Below are 8,548 nucleotides of genomic sequence, written 5' to 3'. Positions count from 1 at the left end.
GATTTATGTGGGGAAGCTGGCAGTTACTTGTGGAGAACATGTTTGTACTAGTACAGAATCCAGGAACACCGGTTAGGTTAACTGCCCGCCGTAACATAGCTGAAATACTTTTGAGAAACGGCGTTAAACCCACAACAAACAAACAAAACAAATAATATCGGTGTTCATCTGTAACATATAAACGTTTCTATTTTCGTGTTTATATATCTCTTAAATATAGTTTATAATCATTTAGAAATCACGCCTGTACTTTTCGAGCGCGGATGACTGCATATTTTTAGACTGTCAGCTCTTTGATATGGTAATATATGTCGTAGACAGTTTATTCATCCATGTAACGTTTGCAAAACTTATACTTCCTGCATCAAATGAAATGCTATAATTGTATGTATCGAGTTACTTGCCTCTCAAAATTTATCCGGGTTCAGTATGAAACACGATTTACCATTCGTTGGCATAAAAAAAATAATTTAAACTTTATCAACATTTACTTTTTTATTTTTTTTATTAATTTGTTCACCTGTATTTTTTTTCTGTACGCACAATTCATTGACCCATTTTACAGAGGACTGTTAACAAAATGTAACAGTAACTCACATATGACAAAATCATAAACTCATGAAAAAAAGGTAGTCTCACGAATATATCGTATTACGGACAACCTGCAATAAACAGGTAGGTTTAGAGTTATAAAGTATGTACCACCTGCCGGGAGCAACATTGCACCATTTAAACAGAGCCTCATTTCGTGGACAACATATCATTGCATGTCTTTTAAATAATCATAACATATTTTTACTAATATTTCAATTTACTTTATTTGATATTGTCTTTTAATGAATGATTTTAATGTATATAGCTGTCTCATAAGCCAGCTTGGCTTGACCTTTTAGTATGGGTGACACTTTGATTAACAAACACTTTACTTTTAATTTTGTAAACAAACTTAGACCAAATGCATAGTACTGTTGATACACATAAACTTATTGATTTCATATTTTTATAAACTATATGAAGTAATTGTTCATGTTTTTGATCTTATATACCTTTTAAACCGGGTACAACTGTTGCTGGCTTGCAGTATTGAGTCTTATATTATTCAACATAGCACTAAACTTTTGCATGTACAATAATAAACAAACATTCAGTTTATAAAAAAAGTATAAAACAATTCACGAGGGATGTTCAATGAAACCCCGGGAAAATGTTCTCATCTCTTCGTGTATCATTAGACATTAATGAAACCGTTATATAATGTAGATAAGGATGGTATGGGAAGTTTTAAAGTAGTGAGATAATAGACTTTGACTGCCGACTCGTGGTCGAAACGTCAAAAGACAATAACGTTTCGGTAACGTTTTGAAAATTAAAGAGCTCCTTGATTTGGTGCATCAAAAGTCAGTGTCCCATTTCAGCAATACGACAGGAATATTATATGAACGGTATTCATGTGTTCGTAGGAAAATGACGAAAATTAATTTAATGGCGAGAAACAATCATGAATTGTATTTATTAATTTCGTGTGGTATGACATCGTCATCATGACGTTGAGCCGCTTTAGACGGATAGTAACGTTGCGTCATAGACGACGAATGCAAAAATGTGCATGTTCAGAAATCACTAATTTTATTATCCACATTAAAGTATTATTATCCATCGTATTTTCTATTTTTTTTTTTTTTTTTTTTTTCAAAATAGGACAATATTTAAATATATTGGAGAACTTTTCCGGGTCTTTCGTAAGACTGGAGAGTAAACTCAACTCGCGTCATTTATGAATGTATAGTCTGACTCCGGAACATACAAATGGACAATCCAGCATAGGGTGTTAAAGGCAATAGATAATCGAACCTGACCTAACTCATAAAAAATATTTCTATGTGGATTATAAATCTAATCCACAAATGGAACATTTAACTTAAAGTTATCTGTATGTACGTTTCACTGAAAATTGCATTCAAAGGAATGTAAAAAGTCCACTTTTTATTCTTCTTGTTAGTTGTCGAGGAGGACAAAAGAAAACTGATTAATGTGTGCGTTTCTTAAAGAAATCCTTTGAAGGCATGAACCTGATGAAGATAATAAATAGTATATTAATTTCTTTAAAATTTTCTCTTGACTACGCCTTAAGAAATACATAAATTAAAGCAGATTTAACAAAAGATTATAATATAAGCTGTCTGGTATAAACTGCGCATTTAATTCAATTTCAGTACGAGAGTTAGATCATGTTTATTTTAAGTGTTATCCAATCTACAAAAAATCACTCGCTGCATCCGTTTTCCTTGTTTACTAAAATACAATGATTTCTTTTCTTTTTTTCAAATATCGGGTAGCATATCTGCACAACTGTTGTAAAAGTTTATCCGGGTTCAGTTTGTATCACAATTTTTCGCTGGTTTGAAACTAGTTTATAAGACTTTTAACGAGAGAAAAAATTCAGTCCTCTTTCTGAATAGACGGGCATTTGTCCAAAATACCAGTGCCTCTATTTGTGGGGGGGGGGGGGAAGAAAATAATAATAATTTTATAAACAGATCAGAACTGCAACTTATCCTCAGATTTTATTGTCTTTATTTGTTTAGCGGACATCTACATCATTCGCCTGAATACGAACGAGCAAGTAAGATTTGCCAGATGTTTAATATGACTATTATGTCTCAATTACGTATAAGTCATATATGTTATAAAAAATTATCAACATAATTGAGCCACACCATGAGAAAACCAACATAGTGCATTTGAGGCCATCATGGATCCAGACCAGTCCGCGCGTCCGCGCAGTCTTGTCAGGATCCGTGCTGTTCGCTAAAGGTTTCTCTAATTTCAATAGGCTTTGAAAGCGAACAGCAAAGATCCTGACCAGACGGCGTGGAAGCGCAGGCTGGTCTGGATCCACTCTGGCCGCAAATGCACTATGTTGTTTTCTAATGGTGCGGCTCATATTTCTTTTGGGGATTATTGAATGCAACTACACTATACGATATAGCACACTCCGTTTACCTGAGTCAGTTCAAATCAAAGCGCTCAAAGCGCTGATGGTGGCTGCTAATCAATGTTTAAAATATTACAAAGAAAGTGACAACTGAGGAATTGTTAATATAAACTATAAGAACTTTTTTTGCATTTTTTTTACTAAACATGGCCAACATTCCAATACATTGACCAGTAGTTTCGGCAAAAGTAGTCTCCCTTGAATATACACGGATCGCGGACCCGATAACGTTTATCGATAAACAGTTTTACTATAGATTTTTATAGGAAAATATATTTCAAACATTAAAAACGTATTTATATCGTTATTTAACAAAATTTTATAACCTCGTGAAGTAATCTTCATTTTTTGCCCTTTATTTCAATATATTTTTTATCGATGTAATACAAAAACTTATTGCTTCCATTTTTGTTTGAAGCTGATGACTATGATTTCTATGTATTTCTATATAGAAATTTTGAAAAGATCGGTTATGTCAGGTTTTAAAAGGCTATAAAAGTATTTTCTATCAAAATGACATTATTTTATAACCTCGTGAAGTATTCTCCATTGTCTGAACATTGTCTGGGTATTTTTTATTTTAAAATTGAATAATGATAAATTGCTTCCATTTTAATTTGAAAATGAAGTAATCGCAATTTAGCACGCTTTTCACAAATATTTACTTGACGGTACGACGGCACAAGGCAATGCTTATCAATGTGTTGCATATCTGTTTGAGCGTTTTATTTATTTATTTATATATTATAACATATATACATAACATATACTTTATTTGGCATAAAATGACATTATAAAATGACATTAATTTATATATTATGATTAAAGGTAAAACTTTTTTGAATTAGCAAACTTTAAGTCACATCTTTAATTGGAAAATTGGTCTAAAAAAGTCCGTATTAAATTAAAAAGGCGATTAGAATTAATTCTATGTAATTGCTTTACAAACTGTGTGCCGGTATAATTTTTGACGATATTACAATAAACTGTTCAATAATTGAAACATTTCGCGAAATTTTTTTTTTTTTTTATAATTTATTTCCATTTCCACATCCAAAGTATCATACATTCATCACAAACATTAATTTTATGCGCCAAAAAAGATATTTACATAGAATATCAAGCGTAGCTGGAAAAATAATTCTACCTACATAAACAAGATTTTTTGAAAGTGTACATGTCTATTCAAAAAAGAAGTAAATTTACCTATATAAACCAGTATTATTTGAAAGTGTATAAGTGTACATGTCTAAGCAAATAAACATTGTTCATTATCTTCAAGTAATATCATCTTGTATTCATATGGAAACCATTCTAAAAAGATAAACTGGTAATATATTAACAGTGAAAAGACCGTACACATGATCAGATAGTTTTTCAAATGCTGTTTGAGTCACTTATCAGTAAATAAACTTAACTTGCAATGTTTGAGTCTACATTAATATCGTTAATAATTGTATTATAATTTGTTATCCTTGCTCGAAAGAAAAAGAAACGAGTACGAAAATAACAAGGACAAATTGACAAGTAGGTTCCAGAAATCCAATTACACACAATAAAATTGGCGGCTTAATAAGCATACATAGTTACCTTGCTTAGCTTAACTGCAAGGTTTTTTATCATTAACATGACATTGATCTAGGGGAGAAAACTCTAACAGATACTTTTCGTTGGAGATTGCAGAGTTGCATATCTTCTCTAAAATAACTTATTCAAGAAGTAATAATAATTATGTGAAAAAAAAAAGGAAGAAATGTAGTTTAAAAAGTACAAGGTCAGAATGGAAAAGAGTCAGTAAAAATATCCATTAATGAAAAGCTAAAATGTTTCATAGATAGCATGTAATTCAGACCTAAGTTAATTTTTTACTGAGAAATAAAAACAGAACAAAGGAAAAGAAAAGAAAAAAAGACAACAGGCGCAGTCACTATGAAGCCCCATACCCACGTGTTATACTTCATCATCTACAAATAGAGTCCTAAAACTTTTCCATTTTCTATCAAAGCTATTCATGTTTTGGGTTTTTTTAGCAACATACTTCTCAGTTTTCAAATGTATTCTTAAACTATTAATAAACATTTGTAAGGTAGGAACCCCTCCTTAAAATTTTCTTTGATAAATAGTGTATTTTCCAAGCAGCATTAATAATAGAGTAGCTGCACTGAAATTTGAATTACCTAATAAAATATCTGATATTGACCAGTCAATATCTGCATTAGGACATTTTCTTTTTATCCATCTTTTGACTTCTACCCAAAATGTTAGTGAAATTTGACAGTCTACAAATAGATGCTCTATAGTTTCTGAGTGATTGTGACATAGAGTACAGAGATTATCATTTCTTTTTCTCATTTTTTCTAATAAATAGTTTGTGCCAATAATTCTGTGATTTATTTTGAACTGAAACCACTGAAGTTTTGGGTCCTTTGTTATTGCAAATGGAGATTTATATATAAACTTCCAATTGAATTCAGCATTTAAATTTAATTTGTCTCTCCATTTTCTACTTGAATCTGGTAACTTATGAAAGTTTAACAAAAAGTCATAAAGTCATTTCGCGAAAATTTTGTTATATATAGGCCTAAAATATTACATTAGTACTGTATTCGTAAACATTCCTTCTCATTTCATCATACTGATTATTGTTGTAATTTGATATTTTATGACATTGTTGATTTAATGTTCAAATTATATTACTTAACATTATCTATCTAACTGCCATACCATTGATACCAATATAACTGTAACTTACGTGATTTAAATGTAATATATTTAAAGTTATTTCAGTCAGGTGACATATAGGTCCACTGGGTCGGGTACTGTAACTTTGTTTTGTCATGTTATGAAATAATATTTGCTGTTTTATGTACATGTCAATATAATAAAATATTTACTTACTTACTTACTTACTTATTACATACAACCATGGCTTCTTTACGTTCACTGATCACTGCGTGAACATAAAAGTATAAATTACAAATTAATGAATGATGGTCATATTAACTGTGGTGATAATTTGATTTATTTACCCGTGCGTGCATTTCAGTAGAAGATGAAAAAGGTACACTTTACGAAACTTATTATTCAAATTGAAAAAAACAAAACAACAAGTATATTTATCAAATACAATAATCACTTTCACCGGTATATGACATTTTTCATTATCATTATATTGGCAGATATCTTTTATAAAAACAAAGACATTTTTATAACTATATTATTATTCTACATTCCATAAAGGAAAATTAATTCCTACTCCACAAATCTTTATGGTCCAATGGGGACCCCTGTTGTGCAAAATTGCCCATCAATTAGCGACTATTACATAATCGCTGATAAGCAGGAGATAAAACGGGGGTTTTAGATTGGATTATCGTGGTGGACACCTCCTCACAAATGTTTTATGGTCTTACTGCGAATATTGTGAAACAGTGAAGTTTTATTGTAATACAATAATGTTTAATAGCAAATAGATATTTTAGGTTAATTGTAAAATGTAAGATAGTATGTGTTTTAGACGATGTGTTGTTGTTTTTTTAACAAATGTATGACTGTGTAATATAAATGTGCACAAAGATGACTCAAATGAAATGTTGAACTTATATAGTAGTGGATCTAGGCATTTAAAAAACACATATGGCACTAGAAATTGCCAAAATTTATATATGTGTTTAATTCAGTTTAGGTTGTATTGTCCAGCTGTTCGAAACTATTCTAAAACAAACTGTTTTACCTTCACCTAAATTTCTTTTAAATTTTCTACATCCATCTAAAATTTTATGCAAAAAAGTATAATAAATAAAAAAAAAGTACATCTGTGATCAATTTGCCGATAGATAATTTAATAAATAAATATCTGTTTTATCGTTTAAGCTATAAGAAGATATATATGGCAGAACATCTATTTTGGGGGTAATTAGCATAGCCTGGGGTGTTTATCTTGTCTCCATCCGGTGTATTCGCAAAGGTCCATAAAACATCACGCGTAAAACACTTACAGTCAATATGCAGTAATTGTCAAAATCGAAATTTTCAGGGCGATAAATTAATCAAAGCCTTGAGATGTCTGGTGGTTGCGGGTTTCGCTAGAATTATTTTCATTTAAAATGCAAATCTATAAATATACATGTATAAGAAACAAATACTAATGTGCCTCATATCTAAGATAAACTCTGCCTGACCTTACATGAACAGCTGGAAGTCAGAGATGTAACCATGGGCTGGAATGGCATGTTCTAATCTCTGGCCTGGCCTGGCCCGGCCTGGCCTGGCCTGGCCTGGCCCGGCCTGGCCTGGCCTGGCCCGATGAGCCCAATTTTCGACCGAGCCGGGCCAGGCCAGGCCAGGCCAGGCCATAGATTTCAATTTCGTAAAAGGTGAAAGTGATTTTTATAGCAACTTTAAAATCTGACTTTTGGAATAAGTTTGGATATTTCAGACATTATATAAATACATTTTGAACTCTCACTCTGTAAAATTATACACCTGGGAATAAGCCTGCAGCTAACATAACTATTATGTCTAATTTAAAGGCGATGCCTGATTAATTGTTATGACTATTATCAGGGGATCTTCACCTCAATTGACTCTCGACTGGTGGCTTGGTTTTCCCCAAATTGAATAAGCTAACTAAGTTTATTATTTTGTCTATTGAGGATTATTTAGTATTGTCTGAAATTATTGAACTAGCACTCAAGAATATTCCATATGCTTCCGTAAAAAAAAATCGGTGCCCAAACATAAATAAAAATATAAATATTGAAAACCAAATAAAATATAAACAAGTTAATTTCTTTACTGCCAGGTGGTACATGCAGATAAAGTTGTGCTGACAAAACGTTCAGCTACCAATCTCGGGACTGTAAGTTCGAAACCGTGACCTGTTTGACCATTTTCATTATCATTTTTTTTTAATTTCCTCTGTAAACTTAGAATGCAGGAAAATTGTCACTTATCGTGATTTATTGTTCATTTATTGAATGAAATACACAAGTATTTGACATTCTTCTACATACAAGTTATTACCATAAAATGTTGTAAGAACAAAACCAGTATCAATAAAATGGCATTATATTGATTTAATGAAAACAATCTGAATTGAAATCGAACCCATGGTAACATGTGTGAAAGTCGCAGAACTTATCACTACGCCACTGTGTCATTGGTAAACTTTAATTGCATGTTATTTTGGTCAATTTAGATATTTTCAGGTTACAAATATGGTGTAAAATAAAGAGTGGCACCTGTCAATACTAACGGACAACAACTTTCAATTTCTAAAATAATGCTATCTCCGTTCTAGAATCTGGGATAGTATGGTGCGGGGAAGCAATATATAAATTTTGTAGATTAGGTTATACATATACTGAATATTTTTGTAAGATTGTTTTTATATTGATATAAGTATGTGGAAAAAAAATCCTACAAAGTTTTGTGAAACAGGCTCAAGAGCATATTTTAGCATTAAATATATCACTTAGAAATTACATAAACACAATGCACCATTATTTTTTGTGCAAGACAAATATCAATAATCTAAAATGCCAACACCCT

The sequence above is a fragment of the Mercenaria mercenaria genome, chromosome 2 (assembly GCF_021730395.1).
Source record: "Mercenaria mercenaria strain notata chromosome 2, MADL_Memer_1, whole genome shotgun sequence".
NCBI lineage: Eukaryota > Metazoa > Mollusca > Bivalvia > Venerida > Veneridae > Mercenaria > Mercenaria mercenaria.
Note: the sequence above shows the minus strand (reverse complement) of the source record.